General features: G+C 52.7%; 1 long non-coding RNA gene across 1 annotated transcript; it reads right to left on the bottom strand.

Annotated features, from left to right (window-relative positions):
• Positions 1 to 15,865: 15,865 nt before the first annotated feature.
• On the bottom strand, positions 15,866 to 17,928 carry LOC145508606 (uncharacterized). The gene is made up of 3 exons (XR_014055467.1): positions 17,518 to 17,928; positions 16,894 to 17,049; positions 15,866 to 16,706 (listed from the first exon to the last, which is right to left on the bottom strand). It is a non-coding gene; the product is annotated as an uncharacterized LOC145508606 (long non-coding RNA).
• Positions 17,929 to 21,387: the final 3,459 nt, after the last annotated feature.

Here is a 21,387-nt window from a genome sequence, read left to right as displayed (position 1 = left end):
TCAGTGATTTGAAAAATGGTCCAGGGACTCTGGAAGTTGGATGCTGCAGATCACAGGTGTATGTAGGATGGTGGTTATACTTCCCAGGGACTCTCTTTCCTAAAGACTAGCAGCCCTTGACTCCAGGACACTATTTAGATTCAAGCACAAGCAGGTCAGTTCACAGTTGCAGACTGGCACTTTCCTGGGACATCACTCGGTGGTGTACAGACCCAGGAATTTCACAATATACTGCTCCAAGTATCCATAAGTCACAAAAGCAAGTTTCCTAAAAAAATTTCTAAAATATTTCATTTCTAAAAAAATGAGTTTTCTACATTTCTTGACTTTCTATGTTTGAATTGTGACTATGTGATGAATATTCTTATACATATGGAGAGGTATTAATATCAAGAACATCCTCTGTGGTAACTGGGCATATGCAAGTAAACTTCCTGCCACCCCAAGTAATAAATGTCTTTGCAAATGTAAACGGCATGATGAGTGTCCAAGGCTCGGATTTACTTCCGCGTCTTCACTCAGTGCTGTGACTCTGTCCTGGCGGAAGAGGCGCGGTCCTTGGCTCACACGGCGGCTGCACGTGGAGATGCTGGTCCTTGCAACGGAGGTCGCGCCGAGCCAGGGGAGGAACTCAGCGCGCAGCCCTGCGGACTGTGTAGATGACCCTTCCTCCGCGCGCCTGGGGTGCGCCTTTCCCGCCCCCATCCCCCGCCCCGAGCCCGCGCTCACCTGCCCGCCCACCCGCTACATTCCGGACTCCGGTGGCGAAGCTGTTCTGGAAACAGGCGTTGTACTAAAAGCCAAACCCGCCCAGCAGCTCGAGACTCAGAGCACTGACCGCCCGCAGCCCCTTTTCTAGCAATCGGGGGATTTGCTAGGCTGCAAGCAGCGTTTCCGCGATTTCTTTCCTGCTCCTCGTACAAAAAACATGTCTATCAGAGTGGGTACCGCCCGGGGCCGCCAGATGTCCCTGCCTCCAGCGGCTGCGCTGCGGGCCGCGGGCCGGCGAGGAGCTAGCGGGGCGGGGCTAGAGCGCTTCCCGCGCGGCTCTACGAATGGATGTACCAGAGGACCGAGCATTGGGCTCACGGTGCCCTGCGCGCCCCCGCACTTGCCCTGCCCGCTCCCCGCCCCTGCACCTGCACGCACACCGCACTTCACTTGCCCCTTGAGCCCTGAGGCCACACCTGCGCATTGGAGTCCCGCCACCAGTTTCCGCTTTTCAGGAAGGAGACGCAGGGAGAGAGTTAGGAAAGCACGGGGCTGGCTCTTCCTCCGGACCTGGGAAGGCCGAGTGCTTGGTGCCCCCTCGGGGTCGTGGACCTGTCCCGGAGTGGGTGCAGTGAAGGGGGAGGCTGAGAAGCCGCAGCTGACTTCACACAACTGCGGGAGGCACCTGCCCCAAAGGAAGCCTTAGAAGGAATAACGTGTGGACACACCAGTCTTTTGGAAACATGTTCCTTTGAGACAGAGATGGCACGTTCAGGGAAGATTGCGGTTTCCCTGGCTGGCTGCAGAGGTGGCATGGGCCGGGGCTTGAATTAATTTTTCTGACAATTTTTAGAAATATTTCTTGAGCGTTACACCTTTCTGTGGTGTTACGTAGTTTTAGTATTTGTTCTTACTGTGTACACGGGAACACCTGCAGTTACTACGGGAAGCAGTCATTTGTGTGGGAAAGAGAACACTCGTATTCGTCCAGTCGTGTTAGAAGGCTTGGAGCTGCTGGGGTGGCCAGAGATGATGATGACAGTAAAGCAGCAGGTCTGCACGTCCACCCATGCATGCTCCCTGTGTCCAGCCCCGACAGTGGCAAGGAAGCCTGTCAGCATGGCCTGGCTGGTGTGGCTCTTTCCTTTGTGAATAGGCCTTTGCTGGAAGAAAGGTGACCCTTTTCTCCTGCCTGCCCAGCTGGGAGCAGCTGGCCCTTGGGCTCATGAGGGTTCTTTCTCCCAGGGGCACATGTGGGCAGATTCTTTATTTTCCTTTCCTGCTTGAAGGAGTTGGTCCTATGACAGGATGACCAGTGTCTGGGCTGTGGCTAAGATGGTCTAAGTGGCCAGGGCAGAGAGAGTGCCCTGAGGAAAGGTGGCCTTGGGAAGGCTCCAGGAGTGGCTCCCCACATGAGGGAGCCTCAGAAGCGGGGCTCAGGGGTGAGTGAGTGAGTGTGGGGCGGTGGCCACTCGCCAGATGGCGCCTGAGGCTGCGGAGCTCTGGTGCCCAAAGCAGACCAAGTCGTGGGCCTCTGTGGACTCTGCCTTCTGTGGGAAGAGACACTTAAGCCATGCAGGTGATGATGGTGAGAAAAGCTGGGGAGAGATGAACTGGGAAGCGGCCAGTGTGGGGCACCAGTCAGGAACAGTTTCCCTGTGGGACGTGAGGGAGTCGGTCATGGAGGTGGCCTTGGGACCACGTGGCCCAGACGCGGAGGCAGGAGCACACTGGTGTCCCTGGGGGACCACAGGAGGAGGCGGGAAGGCTGCCCTGGTGGCCATGAGCTTGCTGTGGCAGAGGCTCGCTGGCTGTTGCCCTGGTGAGACGGGCTTCGGCCAAGGGCTGTGATGCTCTTGTTCCAGCTTTAAAACGTTAAAGTCGTATTGAAAACAGACAAGGAGACAGAGGCTGTGGAGGCCGACGAGGAGGCTGTGGCAACAGCCTGGGTGTGAGATGGTCCATCCGGAAGGTGGGGTATTGCTGAGGTGTGGTGTGGTGGTGGTTGTTATCTGGACAGATGGGGACTGAATGTGGCCAGAGACAGCTATGGGCCAAGCCTGGCAGAACCAACTTGAGAAGATGGGCTGTCAGAGAACCAGGAGCTCTGTCCCCAGGGGTTGAGCATTGGTGGCTTGAATTGGTCCATGGTGGGAGCATTTACACCACAGAAATGAACAAATCCACAAATCCAGGCTCTTTCCTCTTGACCGACAGGCTCCTCACCCATCGTGGGATCAGAGGACGGGCTGGGCAGCCACCCAGGACCAAAGTGACCAGAGGGGTAAGGCTGAGGAGCATACAGACTGGGGGGCTCAGCTGATGAAGGTAGTTCTTTACAGGATAACCACGCTTCCCATTCAGGGGGATCCTATCCCTTTCATGTTTGGGATTAAATCCAGCCCTGGTCAGGCACACGTGCCCTCTTCATGAATGAGAGCAAGAGCTGCACCATATCTCTTCCCTCAGGGGAGCCAGGTGTGGCCGCCACTGGGCATCTCTACAAACATACTCCTCCCTGCATGTTCTCAGTGAGCTCTCGTCCCTCTATCCATCCAACTCTGTCCTCAGAGGACACCAGTGGATCAAATGCTCTGCTCCCTGGCGTTTTAGAGATTACTGTCCAGGGCCTGGCATGGCCCAGCGGGAGTGGCTTTGCGCTGTCTTCCTTCTGATGCATCTGTTTTGTCAGCTCGTGATCTGTGTTTCTGTGAGCCCTGAGGCTAACCTCCCCATGGGCTGTATGGGCGGCTTGCTTCAGCGTCCAGGAAAGTCCCGCTACCCGTTCACAGGGGCAGAGCTGCGGCCTCCCTGTGGGGCTAACGAAAACACCCTGGACGTTTTACAAGGACTGACTTTTCTGTGAAGGGTCCAGGACTTTTACCTACTACACGGTCTGGCGCTGACAGCCCTGGCCGGCGGGGGGTTGTCCCAGCTGGGCGGGAGTGTTGAGGTGCAGATCTGCAGGGAGGCGGCCAGGCCAGGAGCTGGAGTCCAGGCGCCATCCCTGTCTGGCCTTGACTCACTCTCTTGGACGGAAACGCTGTCTGAGGATTCTGCGGGGATGGGCTGCTGTGGGCCTGCCGAGCCCAGACCGCTGGTCCTGGTCCCTTGGGAAGCGTTTGGGAAGGTCTTGATTTTCCTGATTCTGGGGTGGAGAGCTCCTTTCATTAAAGGGTGGGCGGGGGGGTGGTGGAGACATGCCCACTTGATGCCAAGGTACCTGGTGTGGGGGTGGGGGCGGCAGGGAGCCCCGCCTGCTTCTCGCTTGGCAAGGGCCAGGCCTGGCAGAGCACACTGACCTGGAATCTGTTCACTGGGGTGGTGACAACCCTGAGAGGGACAGGACCGAAGAAGCCCTGGAGCCTCCACCCGGCTCTCAGCAGGGGGCTGGGGCGGTGTGAGGGGCTGTGCCTGAATCTCTGGGTGGTTGTGGTCAGGCTGCTCACTGCCCACCCCGACAGCTGCACACATACTCCCAAGGCCCAGCCCCTCGGTGTCTGAGTGGACGCAGGACAGAAGGTCAAGCGTTCCTCTTGGTGTGATGGGTGGGGTTGGGGTGGGGGCAGGTGCAATTCCTGCACTGCTGACACTGGGAGGAGCCTCTCAGGGGAGCACATCCAGGTGGGTAGAGCCGTGGGGTGGACAGCTCTGCCCGTGGTCAGGGGTCTGGCCCTCCGTGGGGTGGACAGCAGGCCCAGTGTTCTTGAGCAGGAGTTCTCAGCTTGTCTGAGTGGAGACTCAGCCCCGAGAGAAAATCCAGAAAGCAAGATCCTAGAAAAACATTTTGTAGTATTGCCATTTTCATATCTGGGTTTCATTCTACCTGTATTTAAAGAAAAGAGGGCATAAATCTACTGTTTTTGGCAGAAGCATTTAAAATGTCCTTCTCTCTCAGATTGAAAATAGCTTCCACAATTCTCAGGTGAGAACATACATCCTCCCTGTGAAACAATGCTGGTTCCACCCAGTCTGTCATCTACTGAGTCAAGCTCAGCTCGTCAGGGTGGACACAACTGCAGGAAAGGTCACCTGGAGCCACTGGCCTCTGGCAGGAATGCAGAGCCTTCTGTGCAGCCTGCAGCCAGAGAACACAGAGGACACCCCCTCCCAACCTCCCACCAAGGGCAGCATCTCATAGGCTCCCCCCTCCCACCAAGGGCAGCTTCTCACAGGACCCCCACCTCCCACCCAAGGGCAGCATCTCACAGGACCCCCCTCCCTCCCACCTCCCACCAAAGGCAGCATTTCACAGAACCCCCCCCCCCCCCCCCCCCGCCAAGGGCAGCATCTCACAGGACCTCCCTCCTCCACCTCCCACCAGGGCAGCATCTCAAAGGACCCCCCCCCCCGCACCTCCCACCAAGGGCAGCTTCTCACAGGATTTCCCCCCCACCCCCTGCAATCCCCACCCAAGGACAGCATCTCACAGGCTCCGTATGACCGGAACTCCACCCCCAGTCTCTGGGTTCAGAGAGGAAATAGAGAACTGTTTTTTTTCCCCATTTCTAACAGCGAGGTATTTTCCTCATGAGCCATCAGTTTTCTGATTCTCTGACACTGGCTGGGCCGACAACTCAGTTCTGATGCCAATTCCTAGAGCGAGAGCAGACTCTGCAGGTAGGGGCTCACCCACCAGACCCCCTCACTTCTGCCTGGACGACTGCAGATTTGGTTTTTCTGGCCTGGCCTGGCCTGAAGCTGCGTGGGACCACACGAGGGTCCCCTCATTAGCAAGAATTTGGGTTTGCTCAGAAGGGCCCTGTTGTGAGCATGAGAGACACTTCTGTTGCTCAGGAAATTCCAGCGATTCTCAGAGTGCTGTGCTGGGAGCCTAGAAGGGGACCAGATGTGTGTTTCCTATCATACACCCAAACGAAGGCTGCTTCCCTTGCCCAGCACTGGTCACCATGGCATGAGGCCAGAGCTCTAGGTGAGCTGGTCCCTGCACGGGGGAGGGGTCCTGGGGGCTGTCAGTGGCTCTTTATGTTTTCTGCCCTGCAGAACATAACTTCTGTTTCTGCACTGACCAGTAAGGCTCCTGTAAAAATAAAGTGTTCCAGCATGGTGGCCACTGAGCCCTGGGCGAGTGGCTGGTGCACTGCAGTGTTATTATTTGTTGAGATGACAGCTTTATTTAGCTCCAGTCAGCTCAAGCCCCTGTGGCTCATGGCTATGTTGTGAAGCTCTACACACAGACCCTTTGGAAATGACAGGAGACCTCAAGGGGAGAGGGTGCCCCCCCCCGAGTCAGGAGCAGCTGCATACCTCTCATCTCTTACTTCCCTCCCTGGAACTGTAACCCAAAGTGAGGAGATGCTGGCATTCCTGGCAGTGCTCAGTGTTGGATTCATCCATCCATCCATCCACTCATCAGTCCATCCATCCATTCGATCGGCATCACCAATTCAATGGACATGAACTTGGGCGAACTCTGGGAGATGATGAGGGGCAAGGAGGTCTGGTGTGTTGCAGTCCATGAGGTAGCAAAGAGTCGGACACAACTTAGTGACTGAACAACAGCCATTCATTTAACCATCTATTCATCCATTCACTCATTCATCCATCCCTCCATCCATCCATCTTTGAACAAATATTTCTTGAGCACGTTCAACACTTGGTCACATTCAGTGCTTTTCCAGGTACACGAATTTAGAGTCACACAGCAATTCTTAGAATAGTTGCAGAATCAAATTTAGTATAAGAGCAGAGTTAAATACTAAAATTATGTTTAAAAGTTCTCCTTCCCAAAGGGATGCCAATCGAGAGGGTGACTCCAAGTGGGAGGAGGTGGGTGAAACAGGTGAAGTGATGCTGAGCGTCCAGTATTTGAAGGGTCCTCCCGAGTGAGGTGGCGCCTGCCTGCAGCGTGGGGTCCTGCACCTGCAGCAGGTGTGAAGTGCTCGTTCAGTACAGGGGCGGGTGGTTCTTAGAGAGGTGTTGGTGATGGAGGGCAGGTTTGGGAGCTACGTGGCTCCCCCTGCGTGGAGGCGTGGGTTAGACGAAACTGAGCAGGGGCCCTGGTGGAGCTCAGGAAGGGGAGTGAAACAGAAATCCAAAAGCGGAGAAAATGGAGACAGAAGAAGCCATGAGCCACAGCACCCTTGGGAGGCTGGTGTTTCTCCAGGGAGGGGTGGCATAGAGGTCAGAGGAGGCTGGGCCATGTCTGGACATGCTGCGGGGAAAGGTGCCCAGGACTGCCTGGAGGAGATGCTTACTCTGAGCCTGAGCCCCTCCCTGCCCCCACTTCCCCCGGCTTGTCCGGGAACTGGGCCTTGTGGGTGGGAACAACTCTTGCCAAGAGGAGAGACGCTGGATGGAAGCATAGCTGCACATTTTGTTCTGTGCATGGTGGACAGCGCTAGCGAGGTGGCCTGCGGCCCTCTGCCCGTGGCTGTGTCATGAGAAGGCGCTGGGCCAGGGCCCTTTTCTCTGTTCCTGGGGCAACAACAAATCAGTACAGATCGGGCCTTGTGCACAGAAGAGCCTCACCCCTCGAATCTGGACATCCATGCAAGAGATGTTAAATGTGGTGTACAAATACACACAGAGATTTATGAGTGTATATAATACATATATAGCATTTGGAAAGGAACACTTCTATATCCCAGCAAAATGCATTTCTCTCTGTGTAGGTGAGAGAGCTGAGTATATGTGTGGCCTGGGAAGGATTTGTTTGCAGGGGAATTAATGAAATCTTACATTTACATAAATCACCAATTACATGGTCTGCTTCTTTCTAAACCTTTACAAGTTTACATAAATACTTTAATCTAATTGCCTTGAAGTCCCACTGTCGTGGAATTCCTGCAGCTCCAGCCCCCATTCCAGGGCCCAGGTCACTCCCCTTGGTTTGGGGAACACCTTGACCACGTGGTGGCAGAGCTGGGGTGGGGAAGAAAAGGGGCAGGAACAGACCCAGCCGTGGGACTGGACAGCAACTAGAGAGTCCAGCTTCAGTCCCAGGTCTGGATGGACATACAGGCAGGGGTGGGGGCCTGTTTGGGAGAGGTTAGTGGGGCAGGCCTGTGGGCAAGTATGGAGGTGTGCTCCCCCCTGGTGCTGGCGCTGGGGCCTAGCTAGGGGTTGGGGGGGTTATCGGCAACCATGGGAAGAGGCCTCCAGAGGGGGAGGAGGGGCCTGCAAGCACGGAGGCCCAGTCTTTCCTGGGGGCCGCCTGCCCACCTCTGATTCCAGACTTCCACAGCCAGGCTGCTTCTCTCACACGCAGCCCTTTCCAGCTGATTTCCGTCCATTAGGGAATGAAGGCAGTTAGTGGTGATTTAGGAAAATGTTAAACTTCATGTGTGGAAGTGGCGTTTTCCCACCAAGGTCCCATCTGCACACATGCACTTGACACACCGGTCCTCCGATGCTTTTAAGACAAGATCTGTGCCTCGTTGCTGTTCACCCAAGGAAGACGCCTGGCTCCTCGAGGAACCTTCACTTGAGGGGTTGGCTTGACTTTTTTCCAGCAGATGGGGAAATGGGGGTTGTGGTGTGGCCACGCACCCCTAGCCGAGGCCCAGGCGGCTGAGATGGGGGGCTCCTGAGGCTGGGGTCTGGGCCCTCTGCCAGCCCCAGGCGGGGTTGCATTCCACAGGCTCCCAGGGAGCCCACGCCAGCTCCAGCTCGCTCTGTCAGCACCTGCTGGGGAGGCTATTGATTACGCAGGTCTCTGTGGGTGGCCTCTCCCCCGGGAGCCTGTCCCAGCTACGGCCAAAGCCTGTGTGAGTGAGAACACTCGGCGTGGCTGCGGGAAGGCCAGCTGCACAGACGCGTGTGAGCCCCAGGCTGCTTCAGGGTCCCCTGGCGGCGTGGAGCCACGGGTTCCCTGGGGCAAATGTGGCCCCCTTCCTGGGTGCGTGGGGGGTCTTGCCCTGGGCTTGGCCTGGGCCTGCTCCTCTGGGGAGGGCTCTCCATCTTCTCTGTGCAGCCCAGCGGCCGGACCTTGGACAATGTGGGGAGGATGACGACCAGTTCCGCACCCCCCACCCCCGCCCGCCACCACCTGCTTGCCGTGGCTGGGATTTCACTGGTCTGGGGAGGAATTCTTTCCAAGGAGTCCCTTCTGGAGGCCTTATCCTTCCTCTGGTAATTTATGAGACATTTGCTCTTGCATCTGGACCTTCCCTCAGGGTTTTGAGTGTTACTGAAAAGGTTTTATTCTCACCCTAAAAGTACAAGACAATTGCTAGTTTTGTTCCAGGAAGCATATGACTTTTAAGGATGAAGGAAGGGTCTTTCCTAAGAGACATCTGTAGCTGGCTGTGTGACCTGAGCTTGTTGTCATCATCTTTCTGGACCTGAGACTACACTTCTTCGATGAGGCGACTGTCCAGATCCTGGCGTAGACCCACCATGCCCCGATGTCCTGACTGCCTCTGCACAGTCAGAGAAACGGTGCCCAGTGTTCACCCAGAGTCCGTGGAACAAAAACAGCCGGATCAGGTCTTCCTAGAGCAGTGCTGATGGGGTGGGGAGCCTGGGGAGATGAGCAGCAAAGGAAACAGCAGAAAGAGCACTTCAAATGTGTTGGCAATGATCTGATCTGGCTGGGCAGAGTTCGAGCCTCCACTCTGCGCTCATCTGTTTGGCCATGGACCTCAGTCCACAGAGAGACCCATGACCACACAACACTGAGAAACTACCTGCTTTTTTTCTCTTGGCTCTGAAACCTGTGTGGAGTTCAAAAAATATAGAGCTTCATATAGCCGAAATGTAGAGCTTCATTTAGCCAGTCTTTGAGAACAGGTCTGCTAGTTAAAAACTGTTAATATCTCAGTTTTCCTTTGTCTAAGAATTTTGTATTTCCTCTTCCTTTTGCAAGTGTGGTTTCAGTTCAGTTCAGTTCAGTTGCTCAGTCATGTCCGACTCTTTGCGACCCCATGGACCGCAGCACGGCAGGCCTCCCTGTCCATCACCAACTCCTGGAGTTTACTCAAACTCACGTCCACTGAGTCAGTGATGCCATCCAACCATTTCCTGTCGTCCCCTTATCCTCCTGCCTTCAATCTTTCCCAGAATCAGGATCTTTTCCAATGAGTCAGTTCTTTACATCAAGTGGCCAAAGTATTGAAGTTTCAGCTTCAGCATCAGTCCTTCCAATGAAGATTCAGGACTGATTTCCTTTAGGATGGACTGTTTGGATCTCCTTGCAGTCCAAGTGACTCTTAAGAGTCTTCAACACCACAGTTCAAAAGCATCAATTCTTCAGTGTTCAGCTTTCTTTGTAGTCCAACTCTCAAATTCATACATGACTACTGGAAAAACCATAGCTTTGACTAGATGGACCTTTGTCAGTAAAGTAATGTCTCTGCTTTTTAATATGCTCTCTAGGTTTGCAATAGCTTTTCTTCCAAGGAGCAAGCGTCTTTTAATTTCATGGCTGCAATCACCATCTGCAGTGATTTTGGAGCCCCCCAAAAATAAAGTCTGTCACTGTTTTCCACTGTTTCCCCATCTATTTGCCATGAAGTGATGGGGCCAGATGTCATCATCTTCGTTTTCGGAATGTTGAGTTTTAAGCCAACTTTTTCACTCTCCTCTTTCACTTTCATCAAGAGGCTCTTTAGTTCTTCGCTTTGTGCCATAAGGGTGGTATCTGGCACCCCACTCCAGTACTCTTGCCTGGAAAATCCCATGGACGGAGGAGCCTGGTAGGCTGCAGTCCATGGGGTCGCTAAGAGTCGGACACGACTGAGCGACTTCACTTTCACTTTTCACTTTCATGCATTGAAGAAGGAAATGGCAACCCACTCCAGTATTCTTGCCTGGAGAATCCCAGGGAGAGGGGAGCCTGGTGGGCTGCCATCTTATGGGGTTGCACAGAGTTGAACACGACTGAAGCGACTTAGCAGCAGCAGCATCTGGATATCTGAGGTTATTGATATTTTTCCCGGCAATCTTGATTTCAGCTTGTGCTTCATCCAGCCCAGCAAGTCTCATGATGTACTCTGCATATAAGTTAAATAAGCAGGGTGACAATATATAGCCTTGATGTACTCCTTTCCCTAGTTGGAACCAGTCTCTTGTTTCATGTCCCGTTCTAACTGTTGCTTTCTGACCTGCATGCAGGTTTCTCAAGAGGCAGGTCAGGTGGTCTGGTATTCCCATCTCTTTGAGAATTTTCCACAGTTTGTTGTGATAAGTGTGGTTTGTGCAAACATAAAATTCTGGTTGACGGTTCTTTCCTCTCAGCACCTGAATGTGGTCATGCTGCTTGTTTCTGGTCTGCTAGGTTTCAGGTGACAAATCTCCTGTTGTAAACTCTTGTTCTTTAATAAGTAATGTGTCACTTCTCTCTGTCAGTTTTTAAGATGTTTTTCTTCATCTTTAATTTTCAGAAATTCCACGTTGATGTGCTGGTGTGAATTTCTTTGGGATTACTATAGTTAGGTTTGTCTCATCTTCTTAAATCTGTGCACTCCCTTGGGTTGCCTTGTACTGTGGGATTGGAGCTCAGGAGCTGCTGCACTGAGGCTCCCTGTGCTGTTGGTGGAGGCGGGGGACTGAACCGAGGCTCCCAGGACAGTTTGGGGAGGGCGAGGCTGGCCCTGCATGGGGCCTGCCTACCTGCCAGCTACGTGGCTGGGGGAGAGGAACCTGGTGTCCTCTTCCCCTGTCTTCTGGCTACAGAGAGAAGAGAAATGCCATCCATGCCTCTCGGTGGCTCTGTGTTGCAGGTTTTCCTGCCCTTAGGTCTAGACCGAAGGAGCCTAGGGAACCACACTGCTTTTCTGCAAACCTCCACGTCTCCAGTCAGCCCTTCTTTCTTTCTAGGCTTTAGGGTCCTTTTATCTTCCTCTGTTTATAATTTCTGGGGTTATCTACTTGCATTTAGAGGACACATCAGAGAAAAGTGAGCTTACCCCATCATAATACAGACCCAGAAAGTTTCAGTGGATTTTGGAATAGAGTGATTTCCTCTGCATTTGCAACAGAGGTCAAGAATAGCTGCCATGGCTGTGGTTTGAGATGAAATGATGCATTTTCAAGGCCATTTGTGTTGATATGGAGATCATCTCATTTTAATTTTAACAAAAAGTATATAAAGCATCTTGATACTACTTGTAATTCAGACAATGTTACCTGTTGATGAAATGACCAGGTTGAATTTCTTCTTTTTTAAACTTCAGTTATTTATTTTAATTGGAGGATAATTAGTTTACAATATTGTGATGGTTTTTGCCATACCTCAACATGAATTGGCCATAGGTGTACAGGTGTCCCCTCCATTCTTCCCTCCCAACCCTATCCCTTCAGGATGTCACAGAGCACTGACTTTGGGTGACCTGAGTCATACATCAGACTAGCACTGGTCATCTGTTTTACATATGGTAATGTGTATGTTTCAATGTCATTCTCTCAAATCATCCTCACTTTCTCCCACTGAGTCCAAAAGTCTGTTCTTTACATATGTGTCTCCTTTGCTGCCCTGCTCTTAGGATTGTCAGTACTATCTTTCTGCATATATATTCCATATATATGCATTGTGTGTGTGTGTGCTTAATCACTCAGTCATGTCCGACTGTTTGCAACCCCGTGGACTGAAGCCCGCCAGGCTCCTCTGTCCATGGGGATTCTGGTATTTGTCTTTAGGTTGAATTTCTTAAGAAACATTATGAAACCTGCAGCAAGAGCTAGTTTTCAAGGCAGTTCAGTATTTGATAACAGGGTTTGCAGGTGGTTCTTCCGACCAGGAAGGAGCTCTGGAGCCCTTCGTAGCTGGAGTCCTGTGTCAGGCAGAGGCCTTGGTTTGTTGGTTTTTGTTCCTCCACCTCAATTTCCTGGTGGAGCTGCTTAAGGGTTGATGGGTTTCTGGGGACCAGAGCTGGGTGTAAGGTGTGCTGGTTTCAGGGCTGGGGATTGCCCCCGTATGGCTGATCTAAGCCCCCAGCGTGCTGTCACTCAGCAGGGACGCGTGAAGGGGTGGGCAGAGTGGGCTTCCTAGGTGGGTGGGGCGAGCTGGCCCCCCGCAAACTGTTGCCCAAGACCCTCCCAGGAAACCCGGCTTCCATGCCACCTGTGTTGAACAGCTGCCGTGGGCATCGTCGTACATTGGAGGCTGTTCACTCAGAGTGAGCCTCCCCTTCATAAAACACATACACACATATGGGAAAGCCGCTTTCTGCACGATTTCATTTTAATAGAACAGAACAGGGGAAGAAATAAATCAGATTTTTACTTTTCTGCACTGGGCCTGAAAAACCGGCTTAACCAATCCCACTCTTCTTTCTCTGCAAATATTTACTTTTGGAAGGATGAGCCCTGCGCCCCCTGCGGTAGATAGGACCACAGATGAAGCAATGTTTCTTCATGCCATTTGCAGAAACAGTAGCCCGGTTTGGATCCTGAAAAAATGGCAAGTCTTGTTTTAAATGTCTTTTGTGGTGGCATGTGTGCATATATCAAAGTGATAGTCTTTGATTATCTGCTTCTTTTAATCTGCTTCTTTGAAAATCAGAGTCTCTCAGTCAGCAGTGTGTGTCCCATCCCTGCCCATGAACAAATACTCGGGGCTGGGGGGTGCTCTGGAGCACACCTGCTGTGACCCCTGTCTCAAACCTCCTGTTTTCTGTCCCCTCCTGGCCCTCTGCCCCGATGGTGACTATGCCCAGCACAACGTCACAGACAGCTTCTACATGCTTCCTCTCGTCTTCTGGGGTCTCTGGCCTTCAGACCTGGGATCCCTCCAGCTTTTCTGGGGGTCTGCTGCTCCCCAGGGATGAAGGCAGAGGTTTCCTGAACACCCAGCCCCTCTGGGTCCCCTCTCACCTCCCCACCTTCATCCCCCCATCCTGAGATCAGGAAGAGTCTGGGGTTGTCAGAGTAGCCCCCTGGGGAGTGTGGTCCTGGTGGGGCTGCTCGAGGGAGGGGTCTGGGGGGAGGTCTGGAAGGGAGGCTGGGGGCCAGGCTGAGCGACGTGTGGGCACACAGCCCCCAGACCTGCCACGTGGAAATACCCACAGCCCCGTCACACCCGCCACGTGGAACCTCGATGGGGTTTTAGGTGCAAGGAGGCTTCACCCAGAAATCTTCCCCTCCACCAGACATTCCTTTAACAAGACACAGAGCTTCCATTTAATAATTGGAGGTGAAAATGCAAATGCTTGGAGAATTACTGCGCTGGCTTGAAGGGGTTTGAGTTCTAGGATGAATGTGTCATTTCAATTTCAGAAAGGAGTTAGGAAGCAGGAGGCCCTCAGGGACAGGAGAAGGCAGGAGGGCTGTGAGATCCGGCTGTGGTCAGTGCCCGTTTCTGCCCATCCCTTGCTCTTCTAATCTGCTCCAGGCCAGAGGGATGGAGGGCTACCTCTGTGTGACACTGGGCCTCCTTGGGACTAGGGTCACCTTGGAAATAGGGTCGGGGGCCTATGGCCCTCAGCTGCCCAAGTGGAGCAATTCTTGCTGGGATGCGGCTGTTGAGGTGGCCGGGGACTTCCAGGGAGAGGGAGCTGGTGCAGGGACGCACAGCCTTGCAGGAGGGGGAGCGTGGGGAGGTGGTGTGGGGCGACCACAGCCTGCATCCCTGGGGAGAGGCTGTAGGAACGCCTGCCCCAACAGGGCCGCCCTGACCCCCGCCCCTGACACGGGGGATATGGAGGGTGAGGCCTCACTGGTAGTTTCTAAGGAGCCCAGGGAAACAAACACAGACTTCGGCTGCACAGGGCCCTCTCGGCACGGCAGGACCACTGACTTCAGGACCTGGCTGGTGGCTGCGGGCGGCAGCACATCCGAGAGAAACCAGCACACAGAGCTCACCCTGAATCACGTTTTTCTCCGATAACGTTTAACGTCAAAGAAAGTGGAGAAGAAGTAGGCCCAGATGAGTCTGATGCAGTGCATTCTCTGGTCGGGGTGGTTTCGGTTTCTGGGACTTCTCCTGGGAGGCTAATCTTATCCGGGACAGTGGGATGCTGTCATTCAGGATTCATTTCACAGCAGAGACCCAGGTTCTCATCCGACCCGACTTCTTCCACCAGACAGAGTAACATGTGTTTCTCATGAAGTTGTATGTATTTATCAAAGATGTAAATGAACAAATGCCATATCCACAGTGTACTGTGTAAATGAGTATCAAATATTTTATACCCGATGGAGAACTTTCTCATCAGAGAGTGGGTGGGGAGTGGTGCCCACACCAGGACCCTGGTCTGGAGAGGAGGACTGCCCCACCCTTGGTCCAGGCTGAGGTCATGGCTCCCTTCTGGGTGGGGGGAGGAGAACAGTCAGGATACTCGGGGGTTTGGGATGTCAGACTCTGGGGGTGGGAGGGCGTATGATCCCTGAGAGGCCCTGTCCCACCCCTGTTACTCTGCCCAGGGTGGGGCCTGGTGGGAAGGCTGACACAGAGCTTAGGGATGACCCACAATTAGGACTGCTGTTGGGTCTGCTCTTAATTCTTTCCCGTCATCTGGGTCTGTCTGCTAATCAGCCCTGTCTGCTGCTAAGGATCTCCTTCCCAGGGGAGCCCAGGGCCTCACTAAGCTCTGTCAGGACCCCTGCCCCTGCTCCGTCTGCTCTCTCAATGCAGTGGGTTTTCTCAGCCACTGCGGTCAGTGCTGTGTCATCCAATTCTCATCTCACAGCAAAGCCATGATGAACCCCGCCCAGCACCACAGCATCACTTTCTGTTCCAAGTGCTTTTCCAACATTAACTGGCTCCTCGTGCACAGGCCTGAGCAGGACGACGCCCTCATCAGCCTCCTTCACAGATGAGGGCATGGAGCCCAGGGAGGCCCCTTCGAGGGTCGGAGCCATGAGGCCAGGTGGGCACTGGGCCAGCCCATCTCCCGAGCTCACATCAGGGGCGAGCTGCCCAGGGAGGCAGGCTGCTCCTGGGCTACGAGGCAGGGTGATCCCGGAGACCCTGCAGGTGAAGACTTTCGGCGCTATTGCTCAGAGCCCCACTTAGTGGATCAGGGAATCTCGTCAACATTCCTTCCAGACTTTGGGTAGAGCCACAGGGGAGCCATGTTCCCTGCAGGATGGTCCTGGGCACACAGTAAGCCTCCATGCACGTGTGCAGACATCCCAGTCCGCTGGCCTCGACGGCAGAGCCTCGGATGAGTCTGCGGCTGCAGATGAGACCACGAACCACAGCTGTGGGCCACCACTGATCTCATCAAATACAGGAAGTTTAGGCAACGGTGCGTGACTAATTTCAGGAAAATTTATTGTGATTGAAAAAGAAAACTTCTGACTGGAAGAGGGATTTCTTCCCAAGCTCGTGCTTCTACTTTTGTTACCTGCCTGGTCACAAATCCACTTGCAGGTGGGGGTGCTCAGGGATCTCCCCGCTGATGGCTCTCAGGGTGGGGGGGTGGGGAGTAGTGGGACATGGACACTCACGGGGAGTGTCTTCAGTCAGTTCCCTCCATGGGCATTCACATGGGATTCAAGCGCTTTTCACAAAGGGCACCCGCTGGTCACCGTGTTGACCAATGTTGCTTTCTGTTCTTTCAGCAGTGGCCCAGCCTCCCCAGTGTGTGAGGGTCCTTGTGCTCCCCCATCCCCGACCCCCGCCAGGGCTGGACAAGACATTTAATGTAAACCCCTGCTTCCTGCATGTTTCCAGAGTGCACATCTTTCTCTGTAACATCAGAGCCAAACCCAAAGAGAAGCACGAAAGTCCCTGGGCAGCGGCCCTGCAGATGGATTTCCCGTTTCTGCTGGTGTCCCCCCTCCTCCTCGCCTCCCAGCGTGTGGAGGGAAGGGCTGCTAGACTTCGTGTCTGTGCTTGGTGGGAACTATTAAATTACTGCGGGATGTTTTCGATTATACCACACATCAGTGCCTCGGCCCGCGGCCTGGAAGCCACATGTACCCGCGGCCGCCCATGCCCCCGCCCCAGCCCACGCTGGCTCGCAGGAGCCCCTCGATGGCACCGACCGGCCAGGATGGAGTTGGAGCAGCCCAGGGAGAGGAAACGGCAGTAAACTCGGAGCCTCGCGGCTTCCTGGAGCCAGGCCGCTGGGGTTGGCTTAATTGCTCTGAAACGAGAAAGATTCGGGGGTTTTCAAGAAGTCCCAGAGGTGCACTTGCCAAGCCTCAAATATTAGCTTGAATTACAGTTTCTAATCCCGCCCTCTCCCCTCGCCTGCAGCTCTCCTGGAGGTTTGTTCTGGGCTCCAGGCCGGGAGGAGGGAGGCAACCAAGAGGGGCGGCCGAGGCTCCCACCACACAGAGGCGCTCGGGGGGCGCGTTGCTGGGCACCGGCCACTGTGCTGCCCTGTCCTCATACTCCGAAGAAGGGGTGTTGCAGAGCCCAGAACCCCGAGGCTGGCCTTCCTCCGGGGCAGCGTCCATGGCTTCTTTCAGGGTCTCAGAGCAGTCCTAAAAAAAAGATTAAGAAGCACTAAAAGAGAAAACAGAAGTGTGATCACACACTTGAGGGGTTTTCCTGGGAGAGAGGGTGGATTTAGGAAGTGACTGGAGGCGGAAAAGGAGGCTCTGACCTCACTGGGGACCCGCTGCACTGAGTAACTGGGGCAGGGCAGAGGATACAGTGTGAGAATGAGCACTGAGTCATGGGGGACGCTGGCCAGGTCAGTGCAAGGGACTGCGGGGGGCAGAGCACAGAGCACAGGGGCAAATCGTCCCCCACACTCAGGGAGGCTGCTGCCGGCGTGGCCACTGTCCCAGCTCATGAGGTGGGCACTTCCTGGCTAAGCCCGGGCACCAGGGCCCTCTGCAGGCTCAGCTCCTCCAAGCCCCCCTAAGGCACAGCCTCTGGCTCCTTTGCTGCCTCCAGGAAAAGGGGTCCTGGGGGTTCTGGAGGCATGGGCCCCGTGGGGGGCATACCTCCTGGGTGATGGAGACTCAGAATCTTCAAAGCATTTGTAGAGAAAAAGAACACGGAGAACTGTTTTGAGGAAACCAGCAAGAGACGATAGGAAGACAGAATCTCAGGGATCCTGGGGCTGTCAAGGCCAGGATGTGAGGGAAACAGGGCAAGTCCATGGTGCGTGAGCTCTTGTTACTGCCGTGGCTCAGGCTGTGCTGGGAGATCTTGTCTTTCCTGCGCTCACACTTCCTGTGTGACGACCTCAGTGGGAGGGCTCCCTGTGCCTGTGGTGACCCTGTGACAGGGTCATTGCCATTGCCGGGGATGGTGTCTTCCTCCTGCCCATCTCCACTCACGTGGGTAACCACGGGTTTCCCCCAGTGGGCTGAGTGGTCCTTTGTGGTGGTGGTGGTGGTAGAGTTGTCGCCATGGTTACATCAGGAGGGCCCAGGTCAGTGTGTGCTGGCCCCACCCCCTCGAAGACACAGGACTCTGGAATCTGGAGACCAGGGTGAGGGCAGCAGCTGAACTCCAAAGGGGAAGCACTGGGGGGAGTGGGGGGGACAAGGGGGGTGCAGAGGAGGCTCCCAGGTTGGCGATGGACCCTTCACACAGGTTGTTCGATGCAAACCACAGGAAAACTTTCCGAGGGGTGAACTATTGCTCTCATTCTTTTAAGTGATGGAACTAAAGCCCAGAAGCGTATTAGTTAATAGTAGCTATTGTAACAATTAAACCACTGAACATGACAAGGTTTGAAAATGACAAAGCTTTATTTTTCTTCTGTTTAATCCCAAATAGGTCCCTTCTCGAGGGGCTCAACTCCAAGCCACCCTTCAGAGGTGTGTCTCTCTTCACTTGGGACTTGCCATTTTCTTTTAAGGTGCTTTGACCCCTGTGGTAAGGTTGATTTAAAATTTGGTGAAAATGGTATTTTTGACCTGGAATGAACCATAGCAACAAATAGTTCAAACACCATATTTTAATAATTAACAAACATACACTCAAGGAGGCTGAGGACTGACCAAAGTCTCAAAATTAGGTCATACAAAAATCAGCTCCTCAAAGCAGGAGGCATCATGTTTCCTGATTTCAAGCTATACTGTAAAGCTACAGTAATCAACACAGTATGGCACTGGTATAAAAACAGACACACAGATCAATGGGACAGAATTGAGAGCCCAGAAATAAACTTAATTGTATAAAGTCAACAGATATTTGACAAGAGAGCCAAGAATACTCAATGGAGAAAATATGGTTTCTTTGATAAATGGTGCTGGCAAAATTGGATAATCACATGTAAAAGAATAAAATTAGACTTCTACTTTAAACCACTCAAAAAAATTTACTTGGAGTGAATTATAGACAAATTAGTGGTAAAGAACTCACCTGCTAATGCAAGAGACATGAGACTTGGGTTCAATCCCTGAGTTGGGATGATCCCCTGGAGGAGGAAATGGCAACCCTCTCCAGTATTCTTGCCTGGAGAATCCGCATGGACAGAGGAGCCTGGTGGACTACAGTCCATGGGGTTACAAAGAGTCGGACTTGATGGAAGCAACTTAGCACATATCAATAAGACTCAAAACCATGATATTCCTGGAAGAAAATCTAGGGAAAAAAGTCTCCTTGACATAGGTCTTGGAATGATTTCTTGGAAATCACACTACAACCACAAGCAACAAAATGAAAAATAAACAAGTGGGACTACATCAAACTAAAAATCTTCTGCACAGCAAAGGAAAACATCAATAAAGTAAAAGGACAGCTTACAAAATGGAAAAAATAATTGCACACCGTGTATCTGATAAGGGTTAATTTATTCAGAATATATAAAGAATTCATACATCTCAATACCATCCAATGAAATAATCCAATTAAAATAGAGGCAGAGGATCTGAATAGAGATTTTTTCCCAAAGAAGACACACGGATACCTGCAGGTACCTGCAAAGATGCTCAACACCACTAACCATCAGGGAAATGCAAATCAAGACCACAATGAGACATCACCTCACACCTGTCAGGATTGATGCCCTTGAGGGCTTGATTCTGATTGAGGCAGGTCAAATACTGAAAGAGAACTACTGCATGATGTTTCTTACATATTAAAACCACAACAAGCCCTAACCCACCAAACTGATAGAAAAAGAGATCCGATTGGTGGTTTCCACTCTGAGGAAGGTGGTCAAAATATAATACCATTGTAAGATGTAATACCATTGTATTACCGGTAACGTAATAACATTGTAATACCATTCTAAGATGAATAAGGAGAAGAGCTGTGACGTACAGCACAGGGGCTATAGTCAACACTGCTCTGTGGTTCCCGGGAAGTTGCTGGAGTAAATCCTAACAGTTCTCATCACAAGGAGATATTTTTTCCCCTCTTTATTGTATCTATGCAGGATGATGGATTTTAGCTGAAGAAACTGTAATCATTTCACAATATATATAAATCAAGTCAGTGTGCTGTACACCTTAAACATACAGTGATGGATCTCAATTATTTCTCAATAAAACTGTAAAAATAATACTCTTGGATACTAAAAACAAGATTCTCAGGTCTCTCTCTTTGAATAAATCAGTTTATGCATTTGGTTTTACAGATGCTAGTGAAAAATTTGCTGAATGGGCCAGAATAAAGATAAGATTTTTTCCTTCCTCAGTAAATTAAAAAACAAAGAAGCCACAAATTGAAATCAGCTCCTATTTTAGACACAAAGCAGGGGATTCAGAGCTCTTCTAGGAGAGTGTGAATATTTCCATGAGGGGGGGCCATGCACAAGGTTGAAGGACGTGGTAAGGACTGGGCGCTCTTCCCATCTTTTTCCAAAATACGCTTCCCTCTGTTGGCTCGTAAGGAGTGTTCCCAGTAGGTGACAAGCAAGCTTTCTGACACATCATCTGCCGGTGGATTTGATTCCACCTGACTTCCGTGCTCCCTGGATCCATGGGTGCAGCAGGTCGGGGGAGGGACCTGAAGGCCTCATCAACCTCAGGCCCCTCTCTGCGTGCAGGTCGAGGCCTGGCTGCAGAGTAGAGAGAAGGAGAGAAACTCGGTTCTTCTGAACAGAACACGGGGAGATGAATCACGCGGCACAGAGCACACATGGGGAGGGATGAAGGGGTGGCGGTGGAATCTCACCCTCTGGTTCACTTCCCACCACAGCCCGGGGACCAGACCCGTCCTGTCCTCAGAGATGAAGGCCTGGGTTGGCCGTCTCCACCATGGAACGTGTGCTCACTTATCAGCTGGACTTCCTTATGTGGCACAGGTGACAGGGTCCGGGGCGCCAGCAGTGATCAGAACAGAGATCGGGTTGTGGCCTCCAGGCATTAAGTCTCTCTCTTATCCACACCCTCAACACCCTCTTCCTATCATCAAACAGAAGGTAGAGGAAAGAGCCCAGCAGCACTGAACTTCCACAATAACAGGGCGTGGTGTGCCAAAGCCCTGGGAACGGTCATCGCCACCTCAGCATCCCCCTGCCAGGGCCGGGGTGGCCGGGCCGCCCTCCCAAAACCTGGAGACACATATTCGTGCCCAGAAGGCTGTGACCAATGCAGATGTATGCAGACAGAAGGACGGTTTGCACAATGACTGTTTTTTAAGTGAGAGAAGTAATCTGTAAAAGAGTCATTGCTTTGAGAAGGGCTTTGTTGCTGTTCAGTTCAGTTCAGTTTAGTCGCTCAGTCGTGTCCGACTCTTTGCGACCCCATGAATCGCAGCATGCCAGGCCTCCCTGTCCATCACCAGCTCCCAGAGTTTACCCAAACCCATGTCCATCGAGTCGGTGATGCCATCCAACCATCTCATCCTCTGTGGGGGTTGTCAAATCTACAAATATGCAAAACTTGTGAAGATCCTTGTTGCACACTGTTGGA

Source organism: Giraffa tippelskirchi, chromosome 6, assembly GCF_054371585.1.
Source record: "Giraffa tippelskirchi isolate mGirTip1 chromosome 6, T2T-mGirTip1v1.2.pri, whole genome shotgun sequence".
NCBI classification, from domain to species: domain Eukaryota; kingdom Metazoa; phylum Chordata; class Mammalia; order Artiodactyla; family Giraffidae; genus Giraffa; species Giraffa tippelskirchi.
The sequence above is the reverse complement of the archived record's forward strand: the minus strand, read 5'-3'. Positions and strand labels throughout refer to the sequence as shown.